Source organism: Lepisosteus platostomus, chromosome 9 (genome assembly GCF_059453375.1).
Source record: "Lepisosteus platostomus isolate fLepPlt1 chromosome 9, fLepPlt1.hap1, whole genome shotgun sequence".
NCBI lineage: Eukaryota > Metazoa > Chordata > Actinopteri > Semionotiformes > Lepisosteidae > Lepisosteus > Lepisosteus platostomus.
Genome location: NC_142619.1, coordinates 47936474 through 47963453, shown reverse-complemented (window position 1 = coordinate 47963453; position 26980 = coordinate 47936474).

Below are 26980 nucleotides of genomic sequence, written 5' to 3'. Positions count from 1 at the left end.
AAAGTTTCAGGAGAGTGTGAAGTTAAGACTGCATTTCTCTTCAAGTAATTTATTTTATCAGGACAATTAACTTACTAGGTGAAAAAAAAACATTCCCAGATGATACTTTTACAAACATTGTAATTATTACAAAACATAACCAGTGCCATTCATCTCAAAATTGCTTGTGAGGGTTGTGTATGCTCAATTTGTAGAGTATCTAAAAATAAAAGGCCTGTGAGATCATCTGTGCTAGTTTTAATTCCTAATCACTCCAGTCAGCTAAAACAGCTTTAATTATAGTGTTAAATGATTTTCTGGGCTCAAACCCAGTGGCATTTGAAGTTTTTCTTTCTCCCATGATCTTTTGTCTGTCAAAAGTCATGTTATGACTCGTCACTTTTCAATTGCACATGATATAATGATTGGATTTTTATACAACAGAACATTTGTAAACAGTTACATAGAGAAATTAAAATACAATGTTGTGTTATTGTAACCCGTGGTCCTTCTCCAGGGTGTGTTTTACATTGCCTAATTATAAACTATGATGTTTTTTATCATTATTGTTTTTTTAAAGCAGTTTAGCGCTATTCTTTGCAGTAGCAATACACAAGACAAAAAAGCAGAAAAGGATTAATTTAAGGAATTGTAACACTAACAATCAGCTACATAATTCATTACTTTAGATGTTGATTTGTGTAGGTTTGATTTGAAGTAATTAATAATTTTAATTCATATGAAATTTAAAATTGTGTCGCTTACCGGGACAAGGAGGCTGAAAATGGATGGTTAGTTTTAAAATGCACTATTAACAATAATACTGTTGTTATTTTTTAACATGTTTCATTTAGTATGTTGTTTGAAATGAAAATATACATAAGTAACTCATATGAGTAACCTGTAACCTGTATTTCTCCATTTGGAATATTTAATTTTCATCTGTTGTGTTTCACATGTTTGTTCACAAGCATCTTAGAACTCTACCTAGTCACAATATTCAAATGAAAGATTCTTCATTAGATATGGCTTAAAGACAGCAATGCAGGTGAATGGGAGATAAAAGTGTTGAGAAACTACTATATGAAGCAAATTATATATGTGAGTTCTACTGAACAATATGATGTGTCTTCAAGAGGTAAATAACATTTTTTTTAACTTGCATTTTAATAAAGATGACTTAGTAACTAATATAACTGAAATTACAAACAGAAATAAACGTGAATCAACATGAACATTTAATATTCAAGTGATCTGTGCTCATTACAGTAACAGGTACTTTGGTTTGGTGTTGGGCTTGCATCAGCAGCTTTAGAATACTATTGTTCGATGTATTGGAAAAATGAAACCACCTCCAGCAATCACTTTCACAGATTATGATCCATCAGCTATGCTAAAATTGAAAGGGAAAAAAACATTTGAAATAGCCTAACTGCTTAGAATTTGTGATAATGTTTTAGTTCAGAAATTTTGTTTTAATTAAAACTTGTGCAGTCAGTGCAAAGGGTAAGGAAAAATTCTCACTTTAGTCATGCCACAGAAATGTGAAAATTATCAAATGCAAACTAATTAATTCTGAGTCTGTATGCAAAGCAATCAATTACATTTTTAAAATTAATAGACATGGCAATGCTGCAATTGCCATGCAAAATAAGTTGGAGCTCGAACTTCAAAAACTGAAATAAATAAGCTTAATCAAGGTAAAATTAAACATACAGAATGTGTGCTTCTTTTTAGTGGCACATCTGGGAAATACATTTATAATAATTTAAAACGGGAGACAATGAAAATAAATATACAGCATTAGAATATAGCAAATTGTAGAGTGTAGAATTGCTATTTACAGTTATTTTATTGCTTTTGTTTGTTAAAAACCCTAGTACAGTAAATCAGGTAAGATCATCAGTTTATCAAAAATATTTATGCCATGTGTTTTTTAAAAAATTAAAATATGCTTGCTTTAATTGATTGCTTTAATATATTTACATTAAAAGTAAATTAATGTTCTCAAGGTACAAATAATATATTTATTTTGCAATACAAAAATGCACTGCATCAAACACAGAATAAAAGTCAGATTTCAGCATTAAAGAGATCTATTCATTAACTGATTATTTCATGCTATGTGTGGCTCACATAAGTCAAAATCTTGTACATCATTCACCTTGTTTTAGTAGTGACTTTATTCCAGCTTTATTCATTATTCCAGCTTAACTATTAATATATATATATGTATTTTTAAAATCTCTTTAAACAAAGGTTATTATTTATGTAATATGCGTGAAATGTTTTTTTTGTAAAATCAAAGTTTTGAGAATTACTGCAAGGAAATTACTGTTCTCGTCTTGTTATCTCTACCATTGGACCCTGGAGTAAATCTCGAAATAAAGTATTTAATTTGATCTCATAATAACCTGATGGTTTGCAATAGATGTTTTATTCTTTTAAATGGAAAACATATACAATAAGGTTACAATGCGAAGATTTAAAAACTGTAGTCAAATCATAATATCCTGACTTTAAAATTAGATTTAACCCATACAACACTTGACTGCATTCCTTTGAGTTTTCATGAAACAATTGAAGGTGTGTTCTGTTTACCAAATCCAAGCAAAACAAATACTGTATGTTTGATATACAGTATACAGCAGCCATACAGCAGCCATATCACCCTGCAACTCACAACTGGCAACCCACTGAAGCTAAGCAGGTGTGAGCCTGGTCAGTACCTGGATGGGAGACCTCCTGGGAAAAACTAAGGTTGCTGCTGGAAGAGGTGTTAGTGGGGCCAGCAGGGGGCGCTCACCCTGTGGTCCATGTGGGTCCTAATGCCCCAGTATAGTGATGGGGACACTATACTGTAAACAGGTGCCGTCCTTCGGATGAGATGTAAAACCGAGGTCCTGACTCTCTGTGGTCATTAAAAATCCCAGGGCGCTTCTCGAAAAGAGTAGGGGTGTAACCCCGGTGTCCTGGCCAAATTTCCAATTGGCCCTTACCAATCATGGCCTCCTAATACTCCCCCTCTATGAATTGGCTACATTACTCTGCTCTCCTCCCCACTGATAGCTGATGTGTGGTGAGCGTTCTGGCGCACTATGGCTGCCGTCGCATCATCCAGGTGGATGCTACACATTGGTGGTGGTGGAGGGGAGACCCCATTACCTGTAAAGCGCTTTGAGTGGAGTGTCCAGAAAAGCGCTATATAAGTGTAAGCAATTATTATTATTATTATTATTATGTAGTTTTGAATGCACTGAATTATACAATTCAAGACAATTAAAGACAACAAAACCTAGCAGTTACACACAATAAATGTATGTTCACAAATGTTCACAATACCATCAAAAAAGGTGTTTCATGTTCATGCTCTAATAATATTTTTGGACTAACCTTTGTCTGTTCTTGGTTACCGGAGTAGCAAAAACAGAGCATAATATTACTGGTTTTTGATATTTTTGAATTTTCAAATTCTACATACAGTACGTCATTATCGTTTGTTGCAGCTTATTGAAAAAAATGTTGTACTAGGTGGGGTTAACATAAAAGAGATTTTTCTGAGTAGAATGAAATATCTACTGCACAGTAAAATCATGTACAGTACAGTGACCTGGCAGAAAAGCATGATCAACAGTATTGTAACACAGGGGACCTATCCGAGTAGTTGTTGCAAGTGTCAGGCAGTTTGCTCCACTGTAAATATTACATACGTAATGTATTGACCACATATTTGAATATAGTCTAAAATGGAATTTCTTTCTCTTTCAGATTGACGTGAACTATTCATACAGAGAACATCATATCACAGTTAAACCAGTAACCTAGATAGGTATCCGGTATTACACAGCTGCTCATTTTAATCTGCCACCACACTGTATTGAACCAAAAATGCAAGATTCATTCAATCTGAACTGCTGCCACAGAGAAAATAATGTAATAAGTAATTAATAGAATTGTTATAGGTATTACTGTATGTCTGATTTCCTATTTTCATTTCTGAATATGTTTTTTCATAATTTAGTTTCATATTATACAAATATTTGCTCTTTGTATTTTTTTACACAGTAATTTTCATGTGGCTTTCTTCCTAAATGCTAAAAATGTCTCAGCAGAGGTTCAGGGTTTTTTCAGATGTTTTGCTAACCATTCATTTATTGTCTAATTTGGCAGTATTATTATAACAATAGCCATCTGCAATGTATAATTATATGCAGGATTAGGTGCCAGGGCTTTTCAAGTTCAGAATGCTTTTTTCATTAGTAAACCCTGTTATCTGCACCGTAAATTACATGTTACGTCATAGTCAGCAGCTGTATGGTCAAAGTGAAGCTCAAACCTGCATGGTCCAGATATATTGTAACTCTCAACAGGAAAAGGCAGGTCCGACTGCGAACTGAATCCTGGTTGCCACCATCCAAGGCAAGAAAGTTACCTCATCCACAACAGGTCCAGACCCCCATCATATGAGAAAACTAACTCCCTTAGCCCCACCACTCTAAGAGGCATGTCCATTTCAACATTCACTTTGAAATATGAATTAAGTAATTTTCCATAAAATCAAAAGGTATAGATTTCTGTAAAAGCTCATTTCCAATTAAGATTAATTACAGATATGTCACCTTATCATTATTCAAAGGTGGAATTAATTATCTTTTAATTACAATATGAAACATTTCCCCATTTTTGTACTCAAAACAAATTACAGTTGTAATGCCATGCTTTAAACTGACAGTTTATGGTGTTAAGGTTTTGTAATAAGTAAAAACATGCTTTTGCATATTAAATGACATCTTTTTGTACAAATGTTGACAATGGCTGCTGGAATTTGGTGCTTGGCCAGGGCTCGCCTTGTAAACTTTCCAGTAACAGAGCTATGTCAGTGTTTCATCTGAACCTCAGCCTTGCTGTCTGAACTAAAAAGTTCCAGTCTAAAACAATAGATAGCTTTACTGCATATGTTAGAGATTTGAAAGTGTTATACATACAAACATAGGCAAAATTATAAATGAAAGAAAACCATTCAGTTCACCATGTTCCCTTTTGTTGCTAGTTACTATGTGTTGCTCATTGTTGTAAATAATAACATTCAAATAATGTCAAACAAGTGAATTGCATGTATTTGATTTGAGGTCAACAGTTTCCAGTGCAAATTTAAACATGGTATTGATAGTTGTCTTGTTTCCCCATTGTCTAGGTGTAGACAATGATAAACAAATAAAAGTTCTACAGCTTTCTTCCTTTGGGATCAGTTTGATAATGATAGAAACACATTCTTGCTATCTTTTCAGAATATTACAATTCTGAAATTTTATTTACTTAGATATAAATGTTACAGGTTGTTAGGAAAACCCCAAAATGCAATAGTTACCAGAGTGAATCACACAAAGTACCTGATCACAATAACTGTGAAAAAAATATCTTGAAGTGTAATTTGATTTACTAAGTGTCTGTCCAGTCATACAGTAATTTATATCTGACAATTAATGTATCATAGAATATCAAAGTTTTTTCTTTTGCTTAAAACAATATTTGCTTCTCTCTATATTTCAATATCCTATGCACATTTAAGATGTTTACTAACTATATTGTGGCGTAGCACTTTGATATAAATCTAAAATAGATTCCTTTGGCACTAGACTAACTACCTCATTTCAATTAGATATTCTTGCACTTTATCCTTGGTTTCTAGTTTTTGCACAGTTTATAATCCAAATGGAAGCATTATGTCAGATTCCTACATTTTTAAAGATGAAAATTATTGCTTAATTGTGGATTTAATCAAAAGCCTTCAGAAATTGTTAATGCTGCATATTCTGTCCTTTATTGTTATTTCACAAACTTTATAAGTTAATCTTTTTTCTAAATTTTTGCTGACTTTCTTATACAATATTGCTATAACAATTTAGTCAGATACATTGTTATGATAAATCTATTGCTAACTTCAGATGAAGTTTGCACTTTGTTTTTAAGGCTGCTAGCATTAGTTTCATATAAGCAAAGCTGATTGTGCTGTAAAAAGCTCATTTGTATCACTCTTTTTGTGTGAAAAGCTTTAAAATTATCCTTACATCTAGTAAAATCCATGTGATCTTAAGATCATTCATATATTTGAGCACACATAGTCTGTGCCAGCCTTTGGCCTTTAACATGCCATGATTTTTCAGAACTGAGCAGAGATGCTTAACCTGAGGCATCATTTTGCTTTCCGCCTTGTCAAAAAAAACTTTATAAAATATTAATTTTGTTAGTTCCTTTTCAAGGAATCTATTATTCACTCTTAGAATTTTTTTTCTTCATTTATTTTACCATTGCTGTTTTAGTGTTGTAAAACCAGATTATGTGGGTTATAGATTCCACTGAAATATTCTTCACTGTCTCTCTCAGCCGTACAATATCATTTTTCTGGTTTCTGATTGCAGTCCAGTGTTCCCTCAATACTGCTCTTGGCAATGTTTTAATTTGTGTTTTCTTTGGAGTGCTTTCTCATAGTTTTTGTAATAGATCCAATAAACTATTTAGGTCACAGTTTCCTATACTTTGGTTTGATTACTTTTGAGATGATTTTATTCTTTACATTGATCAATAACTTTTACAAGCTTTAACCATCGATTCTCTTCATGTTAATTTATCCCCCAGCTAGTTAAAACACTCTTCATGCTGTGGTTCTTAAATAGAAAACTGCAATTTTAGAATTAGAAAAAATGTTTAAAAAAACAACAACATGCCATGTTGTAGTAATAATTTCCAGGAGTTCTTTGACTTTATCCTTTACAACCTGCTTTGGTTGAAAACACAAGATCAATACAAACATGTTGAATTGATCTTAATAATCTGCAGTAAAATATTTTTGCAGAAAGTATCCAGTGCATGCAAGTTTTAATTGTTGCTAATTACATTGAGCATCAGCTCAAGATTACTTGCTTTGAGCGTTGATATGAGAAACTGTTTTTCCTTTTTGAACTAGGCTGTTTAATTTATTTTAATTCAACTGTTATTTAGTACAAATAACCGTTGGTGACAATCCTGATTAATTAAATGTGGTACTCCCATTTAAAATGCATGAATTCTGAAGGTTTATAGACTTTTTTTCATGCAAATACCTAGCTTTTCAAACAAAATGCTAATGTTTTATAAAGTATCAAAGTGTTTAAAATTACATTTCAATGTTAAGCTCACTGCATATTTTACATAATTGACATAATTTTGTCAACCAATATATATATAATAATATAAGTGCAGATATAATTAGTCTTATGCTGAAGATATTTTGGCAATGTTTTTTTCCACAGCACAGACAAAAATGTTTACATATAACACATTCAAAATGAGATACCTGTACATCAAGAAGCAAATAGCACATTATATCCATACATTATGCCTTCCAGTTTATGCTTAATGGGTTGTCAAAGCTTGTTTACATCATTGGTTAAAAGTGTATTTATTTTTATATTTCATTGAAAGAGAGCTACACACTGTAAGGCAGCAGTGCTAGTTTTGCCTTCACTGTCCTTGCCTAGAAACTCAAGACACCATAAGTCCCTGGTTTTGTAGTCTAAAGCTTTATCTTTTCTTTTTGAAATTACTTTCAGAAATATTATTCATTATAGCTTTTCATACCTTGTACTGTACACTGACATTTTTAGAACTCTGAGAAAAAGTGTGCTCCACCAGTCACACAAGCTATTATATATTTTGAATAAATGTTGAATTCAAATAATGGGCAAAGAGTGTAAGTTAATTAACACCATGTCACAGAAACAGGCATAATAGTGCACCTCAGAAAAGACTTGACATTGAGATAAACGGATAAGTCATTAATTGGTTTTCTTATTAGTACAATAGTGGTAGGCAGAAGAAGGTCAATATGACTTTGACAGGGACCACAACTATATTACGCTTAGGAACCAGTAAGTAAAGAGAGCAATGCAAAGTCGATGGGAGATAAGGGATATGAAACAACGTAATTATACCTGGGTCCTCAGGACAGGTCAACTTATTGTGATTTGGGTCAAAGGGCAGGTTTTGCAATCAGAATGGCAGACACAATAATTGTCATTAAACGTGGTTCTTTTTTTCAGCAAAATATAAGTACTCAGTTCAGGTGCAGATAATTATTTTGGAAAGATAATTTATAATGATACCCAAAGAAGTGGGAATAAAACAGATAATTAACAGAGATACATATGATTGTGAATCTCATAATGTTTAAAGGTGGACCAGCAGATAAAACATGTATCAGGGTATGGAAATTCATCAGACAAGTACAAAAGGAGAAAAGACAAGGTTAGGTCCAAAAGGTTACTAGGTTGTTACAGAAGAAGACTCAAGAAATATTTAAAATGTTGTGAATACTAGCGTGACCAAGCCAATTCATGTTTTATTGTTTAAAATATTGTGTATGATGCTACAAAGATGGTAAAACACCACACATCTAAAATGAAGAAAAAAAAACAAGGAATACAAAAAAGAATTTTTAAATTAACTTGAAATATAAAGGGATTTTTACTACTTCTGATCCTGAGAAACGAATACAATCAGCTATGTTTAATTATCTGTAAAAAAAGTTTTTTTTATACACAAATTGCAACTGTTTATCAAACATGTTCTAGACATTCTAGAATTATCAATTAATAAATTTGCCTTAAGCTAAATTGTAGATTTTTAACTTGTGACATCTGTAAAATGTGTGTCTTCAGCTCACTGGAAGAAATGTTTCCAACCTAAAACCAGCTGTGGTTTGCAATGAGTATTCTGACCAGTGCTCATTTTGGTGTATCTGTAGCTTGTGACTTCAAGTATGTAAGTTTTTATCATTTGGTTGTGTCTTCATATATAAATAGCTAAGATAATAGACATAGATGTATCTTTCTGATATGACTGATAAAGAATACCACTCCACAAAAGTACTTCACATCGGAAAAAGAAATTGACCGTATTTTTAAGCGTAAACCTTATCAAAAAAATCAGTGGATTAAGCATTTTGTAAAAGCAGCTTTCTTAAGTTATAAAATGTATATTTTGGTCAGCAAGCGTGCTGAGGAAAAATATTCAGCAGCATGTAAACTCAAGGCATTTTTCTATTAGCTATTGAAAAAATAAATGACATTACAAGATGAAATAATGTGCATGCGTTGTCTAACAACAGTGATTGTTTAAATAGACTAAAAAAAATTAAACTTGTTCGGTATGTCAGTAGCAGATTTTAATAGCATATTTTATTGTGTTTTGAATAAAATTTGAATATGACATCTACAAAGGGTAAACATATTATCACCTGAAAATGTTAGTATTGTTAGTGTTAATTACATAGTAAGGACTATTATAAAATGTGTGAGGGAAAGAAGGAAAAAAAAAACTTTTACTGTTTGTTTCAGTCTTCTTACTTTACCTGTTACCCTTATACAAAGTGACTTAAAATATATAGAATGCTTAAATTAAATGCAATCAAAATAGTAAATATAATAAAAGGAAAGTACCATAGAATTAACAAAGTTAATTAAAGGACTAAGAATAACATAATAAAGCAGTCTAACGCAAAAGCTGTGCAAAATATAATGCACAAAATTAAATGGTAAGAACTGATACAATGTCATGAATACACATATTGCATACAAACATGATTTTAATCATATCATGATGATATGATGATAACAATTATAACAAACTTTGAAAATCAGCAGTCTACTCCACAATGCAAAGATTTATTCAATTCAAATGTTTGAAATGATATAGGAGAATTGAAAATTTAGCATTAGCAGAGATTAGGCAAAACGGTGCATAGCTTGACATTAGTAATGACATTTCTTTTTTTTCAGGTTAAGTATGTGACCTACTTGACACCGTCTCAGAAAAGGGTGGGTTGACCATAATGTTGTCTTAATGGGCAGACTGTGGCCATTTTCACTTCTGTGCTGATTTTTGGTAGCATGTTTCTTCAAGACGTAGATTCTTATCTGATTTACAATGTTGTAGTGTCTCTCCTATCAGATCGTTTCATTGTTCTTCATTGCAAAAGATGTATTTTTATGTTCTGTTAATTTAATTTAAAGTTTCTTGAATGGGGTACTTTATGCCATTCTGCCTTCCATGAGAACTACATCTCTGAACTATGAAAAAATGAGAAATAAAAATATTCAGCCACTCCTTAAATGATCAATTTATATATATTATATTTTGTATCTTTAATCTCATTCAGCTTTATCATTATATTGAATATTAAATACATTTTAAATTCCCAACATTATAAAAAAAACACAACCATTTTATGTTTTGAAACAGTGATGTTTGAACTGTAGGATAATCTAATAAATTACAGCACACAATGTCAGATGATGATTTGAAACCAATGCTTGTTAGTTGACAGACATGCTTGATGGTGAAAACACAAGATCACCAACTCTTGAATTTGCACGCATTGTGACAGTTGCTTAGGAAATGTACATAAATTTCCTGCCGGCCTCAGTTTGGATTTGAAGTCATTTCATACATAAATTACATTTTTTTTAATTCACCAGTTGCTCCAAAATCAGTTCACTAGAATTATATAGACACATGGCAAACATAAATCAGATTGATGATCAAAAATGTTGACTTGATTGGATCCTGAGACAGCAGGCAAGGCATTGTTACCAGAAACTCCAATAATAGACCCTGATTCTTATTTTTTCTTTTTTGAATATATAAATATGCTATTTATGTATACAGAACTATATATAAAGTATAGTTTTGACTGATTTTACAAGATTGTGTAAAGTGCTTTGAGACATTTTACTTGAAATGGGTTTTTAACGACTGAAAAAAAATCCAATACAGATTCCATTTCCATCCTAACTTAAAAGAGAACTAGTGGTAATTAGTCACTGACAATTGCATTGAAAACATGTGAACTGACAATATTAATGGTCAAATTGAACATGGATCTTAATCTTGCTGGCACCACCTTTAAGGAGAGAAACAGAAATATAAAGAAATATTTATATTCAAAGAGTCATCTAACCAACAATTTCTTATAAACTTGAGTTTAGTAAGACTTAAAAATTTATTTACCATCTCAGATGTCACTAAAATGTGAAGTTACGTCTTTCCATTTTCTATGCAAAGAGGCATCTCAGGGGCAGCCAGCTTTGTTTTTTAATAAGTCTTTACTACAGTTTGTTGAGCAAGCATTTAACCACAGTTCAGCGATCTCGGACACTCTCCTGCCGTCTGTGACTTCATATATCAGTGTCAGTAATTGATAGTCTAGCTACCTTATAACAGGTCAGCTGGATCTGGAGTGTCAGGGATGGGTTAAGCAGAGCCAGCTGTCCTGTTACAATCCCATATATAAAAAATGCTTGCTTCTTTTGCTTGTTCTTCTCTATGATCAACAAATGAACTGCACTCGGAAGGCAGCAAGCTGACATCTTGAGTGTTTGTGGGAAAGATGGGGGATAACATCAGCAGACCTTCTTTTATTCCTGTCTTCCAGTGCGTGATTGGAGTAATCCTACCGAACTCTTCTCTACTATCAAGAAAATGCTTGAACCAGTTAATAATTCAAATACCCCTACATTACTGAACTGTATAACACATTTACACAATCCTTGCACAACAATACACATAATAGTAATAACCAGTTTCTGACCTCACCTACTGGAGTGATGATATCCATCCCCTCACCTATTGTACTGTCACAGGTTCCCATTTCTATCATTTTAAGACTGTTGGTGCTGCATATATAATTAAGATTCTAGTAAAATGAGACCTACAGTTTTACCTCTTTGTTTGACCATATACGGTAACTGCTCCCTTAACTCAAAGATAGCATCTCAGCTCTTTGTCCATTTGTTACTAACCTTATCATTGCATCTCTTAAATACTGTCTTATTTGTTTTCTGTAGACCTGCCTGCCTGTCCTGTAGACATGCCTGTAGACTCAAAGTTTCCTATCATTATACTGTAGTTGTGTTAAAAAAAACTGGCCGGAAACCTCAAACACTTAGCATATACTGTCTTCTTTCAGATATGCCTTTACTTACAAAGATATTGTAGCCCCACGCTTTAGCTTTAGCCATGGGCACGCAAGGCGGGCTGAGAACAGCGCCTGGAGGCAGGGCTACGGGACAGTATATAGTGGGACTGAGGCTGGGAGACAGTCTCTTCCCTTCGTGTGTGTGTTAGTGAAGGTACAGCGCTGTAACCCCTGTCCCTGTGTGTGTACTTTTCCCCGGTTCTGGTTAATAAATGTGTTGTTCAACCCCATTCCCTGAGTCCTACGTCTGCTCCATTCCGGACCGAAGCCCGTGGTTGTTACCCCAGCGCGCGGGGAGAGAGCCCTAGCCAAGACGGGGGGCCTGCCCAGACAGAGGCCCTGCCCAGATGGAGGTCCCTGGCCCCGACAGAGAATCTAGCAGGAGGAGCCCGCAGAGCAGCCTCCCTTGCATGTGCAGCCTGGAGGGATGGTTTGGAGTCGTTGGGACGCTTGACTCTTCAGGCGGGGGCAAAGTAGCACTACGTGGGGCTCTTTAGCCATGCGCTCGTAAAGGAACAGTGCCTGGGGGCAGTTACCCATGTCCCTGTGTGTGAACAGTACCTTTCCCCGGTTCTGGTTGTTAAATATGTTGTTCTACCCCATTCCCTGAGTCCTACGCCTGCTCCATTCCGTACTGAAGCCCACGGTCATTACAATACCTTTTCATTCAGGATTTAAACAGAGACACAGCACTGCGACAACCCTTGTTAAAAAGCTAATGATTTGATCATGATCTTTGGCTCCAGGTTACTTAATATCCTTCTCCTTCTGTGCAGAATCTGAAACTGTTAAATCATGGAATTCTACTGGATGCAACATATTCTAGAATCTCTGTTTCCCTTCATTGGTTTGTAAATCTTGTCTGTAATTAAATGTTATGTTATCCAACTTATGCCGAGATGTTCTGAAATATTCTGCTCCGGGACTTTCACTTTTTAATATTTACATGTTGCCTCTTTGTCAGCTCATTCATCACCATGGCTTATAGCACTACTGTAGATTTATTTATTCAGGCTAAATCAAATCCTGTTGCTGCAGTTTACTGGTGTCTGTCTGATATTAAGATATGGATGCAACAAAACTTTCTTAAACTAAACTGTGACTGAGGTTGTACCCATAGGCTCCAGATGTCAGCTTTGCAAAGTTGGTGACTTCAATTTTGAAGTTGTTGAAGGTGCTGAAATCAAAGTTTGATGGAAGTAAGAAACTTTGGTATTTCTTTTGACTTTGTGTTGTCATGTTAGGAACATCATAAGGGCTTCTTTCTTCTACCTGCATAACATCGCAGACATGAAAGATTAGACTATTTTGTACATGATCTGCATAATCTATGGTTTGTCTCAAATAATGCACCATAGTTATTATTTGTAAGCTTTGCTACTATTGCAAAGCATTACTCACTTTTACTACAACTTTAAAACATTAATCTCATCAATTAATATATTTTTTCCACAAAATAATATCTTGAGTCTCTAAAAATAATGTACATAAAGTGAAAGAAGCTTATGGGGATTATTCTAAATGAAAACAAACAGATAAATCTGATATTCCTTAAGATCACGGCCTGATTCACTTTTTTGAGTTCTGTGTATTGTGTTACTAGTTTACCAGCTCCTTGCTGAGTTCAAAACACAAGTTGCGGTAACTTCGGTCTCGGCGATTATGCCAATGGGAGGTGAGAGATGATGGACATTTCCCTCCACTTCTACCTCCCAAAAAATTTCACAATTCCGCAACCCATTGAGAGGGTCATTGAGAGCCACTTGACAGAGCAAGTCACATTCCATTAAGGTTAATGTCAGATTGTTTCCCTCCAATTTTAGTTGCTGGCCAATACAAAATATCCACAAAGGAATGTCTAACTAACTCCATTGTCTTAAAGGTGAAATCACTGAATTGAATTAGCTCATGTGAAAACAAGTGCCAAAAGTCACACATGCCCAGGCATGCATAGCCTGGGTATAAGCACACAATGCAGACCATCACATATTGAACAGGGCTTTCAGAGCCTCAATCCGCTTATTGTCATTTTCATCTAATCCTGCACTAACTATCTGCTTGTGAGAGGTTGATTTAGAGCAGGAATTAAAGAAAGGCAAATCACTGCTTGCCTCCAAGCAGCAGTTTATTCTGGTAACACCAACAAAATTGAGAGCATGAGCTGTACGTGGAACACACTCTACTACAGGACTAAACCTTCCAAATTCATGTTTGCAAACCCTTGTGTATCCCTGACCCGTGGGTGGCATTATTTCATTAAAAACGTTAAAATTCAAATGATAAAGTAATTCTCCAGTGTCACTTATTCTAGGGAAAAATTAAGAAACAGTCTTGATTCTGTCTTTTTGCATAGACTTAACATAAGACGATGAACAAAAAGATATCTCAGATGTATCTCTACAATAATTGAAAAGCACCAGGCAATCTACAACTGACTGTTTATTACATTAAACAATGTTTACCAGAAATATTGATGTAATATAAGACAAATATTTTCATCAGTTTATAAAAGGAGTAAAGCCTTTCCTTTGCATTTCTATATATTTTATATGTTCATCGAGGATTTGATAGTCTCATTATCTCCCGTGAAGAAAAGACCACATTTAACTTTACAACATGCAACAAGCCATTTGAGGATGTATTTTTTATATACTGATGGAAAAAAGAAATGCAACGTTTTCTGGAATGAGAATACTATAGCTATAGCTTATGTACTTTCACAAAAAGTTGTCAATTTGTTTGAAGCCCTCTGACCAGCAATACAGCTTGTGCAGTGAGCCATTGCAACTTGCCAATCACATGAAAGCTCGTTAGGTGCACTTTTACCCAACTACTGTAGGTCCAGGTGGAACAATGCCTGATCAGGTCACCTATAAAAAAGGCCTTAATTCAAAGCTTAGGTCAATACAAACAAAAGGCCACACTTAGTCAGTTTTCTGTGCATTCCATAATGCCTCAAATGTCACCAGAAGCAAGGGAGAGGGCCATTGGCATGCTGCAGCCAGGCATGTCATGTGCCAGCGTTGTCAGACACTATGGAATAAGCTGCTCCACTGTGTCCCGACTGCAGACAAAGTTTCAGCAGACCAGCAGGACAGATGACGGTCCAAGATCCGGTCACTCCCGAGTGACCACACCAGAGCAGGACCGACACATCAGACTGGTCGATCTGAGAGATCCTTTCAGATCTGCCACCTGTACTGCTGCTGAAACTGCCGGCAGACACAATGCCCGCATCAGTAACAGCAGTAACAGAACAGTGAGGCTCCATGCTGCTGGCCTTAGAGCAAGGCGACCTGTCAGAGGCCCTCTGCTCACACCTCCTAGACTTCACACCCGACTGCCTTGGGTCAGACAGAGGCTGTGATGGACTCGTCAGCAGTGGCATCAGGTCCTCTTCATGGATGAGTCACTCTTCAGCCTGTTCCACACAGACGGGAAGGCCAGAATGTGGAGGAGGAGGTGTTGAGTTTATTTTTTCCATCAGTATATGTGCAGTTAGATTCAGGCTGCTTTTATTTTTTATCTGCCCCTTAAGCCTCTGTAGGGGAAATCTGAAGGAGGTATTGTGTTTATGTGATATACTGTACACTACTCTCATGCTGCACAATGTGAACTGCTGCGCGTTCCCAGTCATTAAAACCACAATCACTCAATACACCTGCATGAATCGAGACTTCAAATTATATACATACAAAACAAAATCTATGCTATCCATGGTGGACAAATTAAGTTCTCACACAACACAGATTCTTTTTTTCAAAGAAAAGGTGAAATGGATTAAAAAACACTATTTTCGATAGTTGCATTTGTTTTCAGATGCTGAAATTCATATGTTGTTTTGACACAACTTTGGTACTTTTGTCTCCACTGAAATTATACAACAGTGTAGGTAAAGTGGGTTCCAGAGTACTGGATCACTGCAGTATAGGTTGATGTTTTATGCAATTTTACCTTCATCGCATGTGGTGCTTTCACTCCTTCTGAAACTGGAGAGTGTAAAGTCTGGATTTCCTGTGTCAGTTGTTCCCTTTAGTAGGTTTGCTTCAAATACCTTTTCCAAATCATTAGTAATTGCTGTATTTTTGGTAATTTATTGAACTAGCTCTTAACCTTTGGTATTTTCGTTAACAAATGATTCTCATTAACCCATTTTAGTGCTCATACCATATCATAACCCATATCAGTGCTCTGAATTCCACTTATAGTTTCTAGGTGATTTATCATCAAGCATTTTTTTTCATCATCTAAGTCATCTACAGTACTGTCCCTAATGCATTAAAGCAAACAGAAATTTAAAAATATTTTTAATTGATTTACTTTGTATAACTTCGTATGACATGATTATGATCAGATAGCTATTCCTTTAATAAAAAATGCTAGAAATAAAAAATGTTTTTTATTAAGTCTAAGATGTAAAAATAGTAAAGTGTATTCTACTAATAAAGCAATTTTACACTGTTTACTAGAATCAAACCATTTTATGATTTTAAAAACTTAGATAATTCTCCCCTTTGTACTCATCTTTAAAACTAAAACATAATCAGTCTTTCATAATGTCTTATATCTTTCAACCCCCCAAAATTCTAGTTTTTCTTCCCTGAAATTTCTCAGGTATCTACTGTATGTCCTTTAATTGACATAATACCCAGAATAAAATACATATTTTAAAATATACAAAAACTCAGAAATGACCAATAAACTGAATCATTATTACCTTGTTGAATTTATTGAGTTGTTATTCCAAAACATATATTAATAATTGATATATCATATTTCCAACATTTTCATCTTGAGTTGAAAGTGTAAATTCAGAAACTGAGGGCACAAATTGATTCCCTGCATGTAAGGCACTGCTTTATTTTTCAATCAATCAATCAAAGAGATTGCACCTCAAGGTTTGTGGGAAACCAAAGTTTGTAGAAGCCTCACAGCCATTTTGTGGAAAAATATACTTTGGTTTCTTTTAAGAAAAGGCTGGATGAAATCTGTGGATGAATTAACCGAACAAGCTTAATAATAATCTGCAGACCAAGTTACCCAGAAACATGATTTATCTTTTGCTTTTCAGACATGGAAATTGTTTATGCAATGCTTAACAAAACAATATGGTGATGATGCCCCCTATCAAAAAAAAACAAAAAACAAGGTCTCCTGGTCTTGGAGTATAGGTGACCATTAAATGATTGTATCGGTGACAATACATGATTTCTACTTAAAACCTAGAATCCAAGAGACCTAGAAGAACTCAACAGGCACTCAACAGGCAGATAAAGCTGAACCTACTGTATTAACTGGATTTCTTTTTCTTCTTAATAAATCTGACTTCCTTTGAACATTTTAAAACTATTTGATATACTGTGACCAAAAAGAGTACTGTACTGTGAGTGGAAGACCCCTGTTTTAAAATATGCAGTTCAAGCAACATTAAAGTAAATAAAAGCCCTATTCTCTGTACAGTAGCTTACTGAGAATTCAGTGTCTCAGTAGCATCCAACATACTGATTAATTAATGTTACTAAAACCAAAAGCATTTTTACTAATCCTGAAAACCACCTTAAAATGGCATAATTCACTTTAAAGAAGTGAGATTCCAATTTAGTAGAAGGTTTCTAAGTTGTAAACTCAGAAATTTGAAAGTTATTGTTCTTTCATATGAAAAAATAGTAGCAATCTTTTCCAGTTTGTATACTGCCATTTTTCAGTAAGGATCAATTCAACCCTGAAAGTATTCTTTACAGATAAAAACAAATTAATTTATCAAACTGTCTCAAAATAAATGCAGTTGTCAAGCAAGGTTTGAAGGCTTAAACAACTCTGGGATACAGGATTTATTAAAATCCAGCAATATTCATCATTCCATTGCAACAAATTCATTCATCTTTTTGACTGGTGAATATGAATAAGATAGCAATCAGAAATAAAGATACTTTTTGAGGTAAGAATGTTGAATTGAACAGGCATATTTTTAAAAAATAAGTGAGAATATTAAAAGCGGTACTCCTCTTTTCTGAACCTATATAATAATAATATATAGTATATAATATAATAATATATCATATTAATATAATCATATGATTATATGTATATATACAAATAATATGTGTATATTATAAGGTATATGCATATGTTATAAATTTAATTACCTTAATAGGTATACAAGCATAACAGAAAAAAATTGCACTTGTACTATTTGAGTCTGTCCTCTGCTGTTGAGGTGTTCCTTCTGTACACATGTGACACAGTGGTTTTGTGACCATTGGAACTACTCAGTATGTAAATTTCACCAAGAAGATACTGTATTTTGTCATCATCATCCTTTATTGTTCCATGGGTGGATGATGTCGTCCATGATATTGTTCCCAAAATGTCCGTCAGCCTTCCTCATCCATCTAGCAGCATTAATACAATCTTTCCACCATAAACCAAGTCTAAGTTGTTTTTTATTCTTTTAGACTTTGTTCCAGTATCTCCTTGATTCAATAATGATCTCTGTTCTTCAATACAGTGTCAAACCCATAGCCATCTTTGTCCTGTTGCTCTTGCAGTAATGTCACATATACTTATAGTATTTATATTCTAAGCCACCACAGCCGATATATTGTGTTTCTTTCTTCTCTTTTCAGCATGGGATAAACCTTTACTTGTTCCTTTGCAGCCTACGCATGCTGATGCAGCTACCTACTTGAACTACTTTAGCTACAGTACCTACTAAAAAAACAGTCTCATCATGGATTGTCCACTTTCACCTTTATTGTTTGCCTGGTCTTTGGAACATTTCACACAGGTTCAGTAGTACTGGTTTATTCATGTAGTGCCTCTACCCAAGTTACTTTTAGCAATACTCAACATTTTATATTGCACTGAGCAAATTATACATTGTTATATGCTGACAATACTTTTAATTCGTGCCTCATCTGCTATGTTTGATGATTTTGGACTCTATTCAGGTATAAAGCTAATTGGTCTAAGTCTATTCTATTATTTTAAGTCTGTGCAGAAAGACAGTCTATCCCTTACTTTACTACTGGACAAACACCTCAGATACCTGTGTATTATGATTTATCTTTCTTTATGTGCTATTACCATAAGTAACTTTAGAAACATTCATAAAGAGGTACTGTAGATCCTTAACACAACAGATTAACTTTTTTATTTAATTACTGACAAAAGACAATACTGTACCTTCATATTAAAAGTTACTTGATTTTTAAAAATGCATTCTAGAAATTAGAAATTCGTATGAAAAAGGAAGCAACCACATATACAAATTCTACAGAGGGAATGGTCAGTGAGAGGCTCATATACAGTATGATTAATTTTATTTTTTGTTATACTTTGTACAGTATTATTGTTATATGTTTATTATTAATGCTGACACTTCTATGATATATCTTGGTCTCACCAAATGGAAAATAATGATGGAACACTGGAAACTCTCATCTACAATATGTTACCATCAGAGCTTTGTCCATTTAGGAGCACTACAGAAAGTGATTGAACAGTCAGCAAAGCACTTTAAATTACTTCTTGTTGAACAAAACCCCCTAAATGCCTTTTAGGGGTGGCCATATATACCATTAGGGGTCTCACATTTGTCAAAAATGTAGCATTTCCAAGCACGTCTGTCTGCATGGCAAGGCTTGTACAGAGAGATGTGGTTGAAAGTGTAAATGTCTGGAAAAGCATCCTTTAATCCAGAGTTATAACATGCAGCTGTTAGTCACAATTCCCAGTGCGAAGATATACAACTACCAAAAAACACAATTCTTTATGAGGAACATAACAGAAGAACAAGAATAGCACACGTTTTGAGAAAATAACAAATAATGTACTGTAGTTTTTCACTTTTTATATTGGGATACTTTGTAGACTTTTAGGTAAAACATATTATTTTATAGCTGATGGTAGCAATCTTCTCTAGTATTCTGAACTATGTACAGTAGGTATTATAGGAGCTAACATTTAGTTTCATCATCATTGTGAAGACAGCTGGCATAAAACTGGGGAATTTTGGAAGCTAACCTGGGCTATGGCCCTTGGAGTGAGTTGGGTTTTACCTGGAATGTTTCCAATTCATTTTGAACAGAAAATTATGTAATCTGTGTTTACCAGATCAGCGAGGATTTTCCAGAATGAAATTAGAATCTAACCCAAAGGTTGCCAATCCTGGTCCTGGAGGGCTCGTCTTTATACAGTTTTTCAATCCAGCTGGGTTCCTAATGAATCACCTCATTATTGGCATAATTGGACCCATTTAAAATCTGATAAAAAAAGGCTGATCTCTTGTTAAATTAATATAGGTCTTATTCTGTTTAATCAATTTAGAAGAATAGTGAAAATATTCTGTACAAACATCCTCTGAATGCATTTAAATTGCCAAGCAGATATGTGTTTGGTGATGTTTAAGACTGATATTGCATGCAACCACTGAATTTTCAGATCCATTTTTCAACTTAGCAAATCTATTGAGATACGGATGCATCAACAGTCCCCTAAAGGATTTTGCTCAAACTAAAGGAATTAAGCAGTGAGTGAGTCAACAGGTTTTATCATGAAGATGAACTATCTCTTATCTGGAAAGAGGTAATAACGGAAGCATTGGAAACACAAAAACAGAAATACTCTTTGAAGAAAAATTAGTTTTCCTGTTCCAAGAATCAAAAATACAAAGCTTTGAAGCATTTTAAGGCTTTACTTCAAGCTTAAAAATTATCTACATACACAAAAAATAAAACATGATTTCTTCAAAAGAACACTTCTGAAGATTTTTTTAAAAATAATTTCATACACATGAAAGTTTGAACCTTCACCATAAATAGAACGTTTAGTTGATATCAGGGTCTCTGTCTTTAAGCTGTTGAATTTCAAAGCTTTTTGCACTTGTGCAAAACTTGCTACTGTTTATTTAAGTTCAAACAGGCTCCAGGTGATTTTCCAAAACTATGCATCAATAAGAAAAAAAAAGTTTTATTTTACACACTTACAGTATACTGCCTCTTGATATGTTTTACATGTTTAAAAATTCATACTGAATTTAAGAAAGTGGAAAGCGGATTTTCCTCTGGATCAAAAAACAATCCTACAAGCTATTAATAGGAAAGCGGTTCAGTTTGGTATGTCTGTGTGTCTAGTGTATCTGAATATCTATGTGTATTTCATTAGGGATGTTAGGATGTTAGTGTTGCTGCTTTGTAGATCTTGGATTCTGGGTTAAGTTCTGAAGTGGGGCTTTCCGTGTGCTGTCTCCGTTTTCCCTTATCCATACGAGGATTTGCGTCTTCCCACATTCCAAAGACATGCTGGCTAGAGAGACCGTGAGACACCAGAGTCAATCCCATTGAACTCACGAACAGTACCATGTTAACTGTTGATGGGTCATTAATTCTCCATACTGGGAAATTTCAGTCCAGAGAGAACCGTGCCACCTCCACCTACCTACTCCTGGATCTGGTTGGTCAATTTGTCTGCATCTTTTACAGGTCTTTTCAAAACACGAGCAAGCATCCAAACAGCTGGGAAAAACTGTTAAACTAGTCCAGTTAAGCAAACAGTGAATCAAGTCATTAAGAAGCCAGTTAGACTGAAAACCTGTAGATACAACAGCTATTAAGATGTTAGAGTGGAGAGGATTTTTGATCTCAATGTAAGATTTGGAATAATTGCTTTAATAAAGTGAGGTCTTCTTTTCAATAAGTTAATTAGGAAATATTTCCTATCTGTATGTGCATAAATTACCCATTTTTTCTATATTTTTTTGTTGTGTTGAACATCATCCAGTTTCTAATGGAAGGAATTTATGGAATAATGGAAGGAATATGTTATAATTTAACTAAAAGAGGTTTAGAAAATAAACCAATATTTAGAAATAATAATAATAATAATAATAATAATAATAATAATATTAATAATAAACTTTTTTTTTAATACAGCGCCTTTAAAGGTGGCTTCTCAAAGCACTTTACAGAATGAGAACAAGAATAAAAAAGAATACAAAAGATAAAACACAATTACAATATAGAGAGGAGACCATGGATGGTGGTACTAGGAAAAGCAGAGAAGCATCATACAGTAAGTGGCCAAGACACTTGTAAGATGTACTGTACAATAAATATACAGTCACATCTCATTTTTCAGACAAACGGTGCTTTTCTAGCACCTATTGGACAATAAGTGAAACACCTTAAATTATTTATAATGATTTTATAGAATAACGTTACTATTGATCTGAGTTTTTACAACTCTGGTTGCAATCTACTGTATGCCTATATAATTTAATATGTGATAACAAAATCTTAAATGGCGGTTTGTAGAGATACAGATCATTTGGAAACATACATATAAATAAACCAACAGGTTACTGTTCAGATTTGCAAATTTATTTTTTTAAGACTCTAAAATACAGATATTAAATTGCGTGTATTTGTTTCTCTCTGTTTTCCCAAAATAAACTCACGGTGACCTGTATAGATGATGATCAATTTCTTATGTAGCTATTTCCTGTATTCATCTCTACAAGTTACCCTCTACACCCACACAGGCTCATTTAAAAAGCTCTCATGAACCCCCTCTTTTTTCTGTTATAGACTTGCCGGATAGTGTGATTAATTAGTATTAAGACAGTAAGTTCCAAACAAAGGTTTCAAGACATTCAGGCCAATCTAACCCATTTGATGGTTAACAGCTAATTGAAGTATCTATCAATCTCTTGCTTGATCCATGTTTTTACAATTTTGCAGAAGACATCCTAATTAATACAGTATTATGTTGCCAAGAATTATGTTGGAATAGAACAGCAATGTTCAATATGCGGTATTGAATAATACCAAATGCAGTACTTGCCACACTCACGTTTACCATGACAACGAAACGGAACATCTTTTTAAGCAAGAGGAGATTATTTGTGCTGCCATCTGCAATTTACAGTTTACAACAAAATACAATCCCTTTTAACCTTGCAGATCTGAAGTCCTTATAATTTAACCACCACATCCTCCAGAGGGCTAAAATTAGAAAAGCACTTTCCCAAGCAGGTAGCAGCCTCTTCATTTTCTAAGAATTTCTGTTGCTTTTTTTCCCCTCGCAACTGCAGCCACCCACCCATTCTTACCACTCACACATCTACAGGTGTGCCTTCCAGACGCCTGGGTCTCTCCGAGGTCTATCAGTCCCGTACACCTGGAGATGAAATCTTCAAACTGCCATATTTGCTATACTTAGTTTGTGGGGCATTAAAAGTTGGACTTTGGCATAATTGTTTCTATACATTACCGTTTAATTAGTAGAAATCAAAGTAGTTTATTTTCTCCCTAATGTACTAAATTTGTTACTAATGGATGTTTACGCACAGAAATCACAGAGGCATCCATCTGTTAATGTCTACTGGGTAACAGAGTTGTGACAATGTTCTTAACAACATCATTGCTAGGCATTTTCCACACAAAAAAAGAAAAGACGAAACATCTGGATACACATTATTCAAAATAAATTTGATTAAAAGCTGGAGTTTAAAGGTATTTTTAAGATGTGATTTAAAAGCAATTAATTAGTATATGGGCTACAAAATCATTCAGTAATGTATAAAAAAATAAATAAATCATCTTTGGCCATTACATCTAAATTATTTACCTAAATATTGTAGCTTATCAAACATTTTTGAGATCATCAACACAATGAATGGTGTACTCTGAAATGGATTACAAAATGCTGATTTCCAATCTATTAAATGAAAATTAATTTAAATGCTACTGAACCATTCGCAGCAGCAACCTGAATTTCCTTGGAGGTCTCCTATATACGTATAATAATGTATATAAGAGTACAATCTAATATTTCCCATTTTCAAAATGCTTACCAAACTGGTCTAGTATAGCTTCTGAAAATATCAATCAGGAAGGAAGGTACTAATATTAAAACAGAATATCATTATATTGTTGCATGTATGCCATGTGGAGTCTCTCAGGGTTAAATCTGTCCTTGATTTATCATTAGAATATGATGTAAACAAGGAGTAAAATTTCTGCAAGTGATGTGTGCTTTTAGAATACTATAATACACAAGTGCTAGGTGAGGTGCAAAAAATAATAAACCCACATTGTCGACTGGTTGTTAAGGATGACAACAGATCCTAGAGCTTTCTGTGTACCTCACAGTACTTATACAGTTAAATTTACTTACTGTATAAGGGGAAGTAGTACTGTACATCTGAAGGGTGAACATGCTGCAAGATCTGCAGTGCTTGACCCTCTCTGGTCCCCACTGGCACCCAGAACTTGACTGCATCTTAGCAGATGTTGTATGCCAACTTTGGCTGGTGTGCAAAAACAGATGACCATTTGCCTGAAACTAGTCATGAAATAGAAATGCCTACCCTACTGTATGAAGAGTGTTCTAGTGCCATAGATACAGTAGAAGAGATTATTTAAAGGCTTATTGTAAACTGTAATAGGCATTGAAAGGTACAGACGACTGCCTATCCACTGTGATTATAGGAAATACCGGAAGAAACAGTACTCTATGCTACCAGCCTTCAGTTTCCACGGAGGAGGGAGTGGGACCAGACCTAAGAAATGACTTTCTCACTTTAAAATATTTATATACTGGCTCATGTATCTCTTATCTATTATTGTCACTTTTTTTACTCTTTTACATTTCTCAGGCAATAGGCAAGTAGAGAAGTGACAGGAGGAGATGGTCACTCTGGATGCAAATCTGTAAGTGAATCGCCAGGTGCATTGCTCTGAATCTTGATCACCAGGGAAATTCAGCTGCTTTCCTGATAACTGAACACGTCGTTCTTACAAAAAGAGCTCTTAACCCTTTTAATAGGGACCTGTCTAGTAAAGGCTTCCTAAAAATTGCCGATCTTAAGACAACTGACTGATTTGCAGTTCATTCACTATGCAGTCAAGAAATGTCAAGTTGAAAAGTCATGTTGGTAGCGCGTGACATACACTGACCAGCTCTGATGAAAAAAAGAGCATTTTTAGTCTGATCTGGATGCCATTTTCATATCTCTTCCTGCCATATATGATCTTAATTGGTCTTATTTGGTGACTTCTGTGCCACAGGCAGAAGACAGACCACAGGCTCATTATAACCCATGAAATCATGCGCATTTCACATTACATGTTTAACCCTCACATTATCCCCCTACAATGCAAGCGATCTAAAGTGATATCTTAAATACACCTTCTCCCTGGGTTACACAAATCTGACTTTATATAAAAACCTTCCATGGATCCCATAATACAACTTTCTGGGTTAGGAGCGTTTATATTACATACAACCAGTGTGGCAGGTTCCTTCTGTGGATGAATAGTGCAGACTAAATGTAATACAGTCACCACCATGGATCTGTTTTACAGATCAGACTCACTTTGGTTTTGCTCAGGTGTGGTAACTTCTGCACATTATTTCACACTTTTGTATTTAAACATTGAGAGTGATTCATATTGCAATCATGCCAAGGAAGCACCCAAGTGATTTTATTATTTACTGTGCATTGTGTGTTTAATTATTAAACAGTACAGTGTAAGGTAGTGATATGTACGTATATATAAATGTGTTAAAATGTAATTCTTTCTAATTAATTTACTTTACAATTTTAAGTGAATGCTATATTTGGTCTTTAATTATTTTTATGATAGGGTTTTAAACTTTTTTCTTTTGTCATTATTTCATTTGTCTCCCCCTTTGTAAACAGTGTAAGTTTCCTTTCTTTCTCTCTACCTCATTAACAGTACATTCTGTCACTTGTTCTTCACACCCCTCCTTGATACCTGTTAACCACTAAAGGACAATACATCTTGGTGACTCAGCAATTCTGCTGTCCTGTTCCATTCTGCTGTCCAGTGTTCTGTCCTAAAAAACAAGTTCCAACAAATATCCTTAATGAAATGCAGAAGCACATTGTGAAATGGCAAGAAGATCTAACATTAGCCTTAGATAAAACCATGCAATAAAGGCCAAGATACTGTATCTAGAATATAAAATTATTGAGATTGGTAGGAAAAGCACATGAGCTCCAGAATTATGTGGAAACCAAAACTCTAAAAGGTTTTTTTATGTATTGCAAACCATACACGAACGTCAAGGTCAGGAACCACACCAGTGCTGCCATTAAATAGCATCATACTGTCACGATCGCAAACCCCTCCTCTTAAGGGCGCTCCAGCCCTTCCGTGTTTTCTCCCATTACCTGCACCTGTTCCCTATTTCCGTTCCCCCTTAAAAGCCAGACTCAGACTTTACTCCTGGTTCCTCATTGATTTCCGCATCGTGAGAGCCCGGAGTCCTGCTGCGTCGGGCTCCGTTATGGTTTTAACTTTCTGTTCCTGATTCCCCTTGTTGGTTCCAACCCTGTTCCTGTTCCCCCCCGGATGGATCGCCTGGCCATGGACTTCTGCCTTTGTTTCTGATTACCCATTTAGATTTCCTATATGGATTGCTTGCCCCGGACTCACTTCCCCTGGACACCTGCAATCCTTGGACATGCCCCCTTGTCTCCATCCCTTCTCCTGCATGATGTTATTCCTACTGTGTCTTCACCAACCGGATCGTGTCGTCTGCATAGGGCCCGGAAAGAACTGCTACGTGACACATACCTCACCAACTGGTATGATGCTAAAGCTACATATAACTTGGTTAATACTTGGTTTACCATGGATATCACAACTCTCTACACCTTAGAAGATTAAGGTCTGGTAGTAGACATGTCATTCCCCACAATGACGGTCTTACAGCCCTCAAGCACACGCTGGACAAATGCACAGTCCTTGATCCACCCACCCACACCCTTGTACACCTTGCAGAATTGGTACTCACACTTAATGCATTCTCTTTCAATAACCTTTTTTTCCAGCAAGTTAGTTGAGTCGCCATGGGCACCAGAATGGGACCCAGCTATGCCAATATTTGTGTCGGCTGGGTAGAAGAACGCTTCTTCACTTCCTACACTGGCTTTGTCCCGGACCTCTACAAGCAATA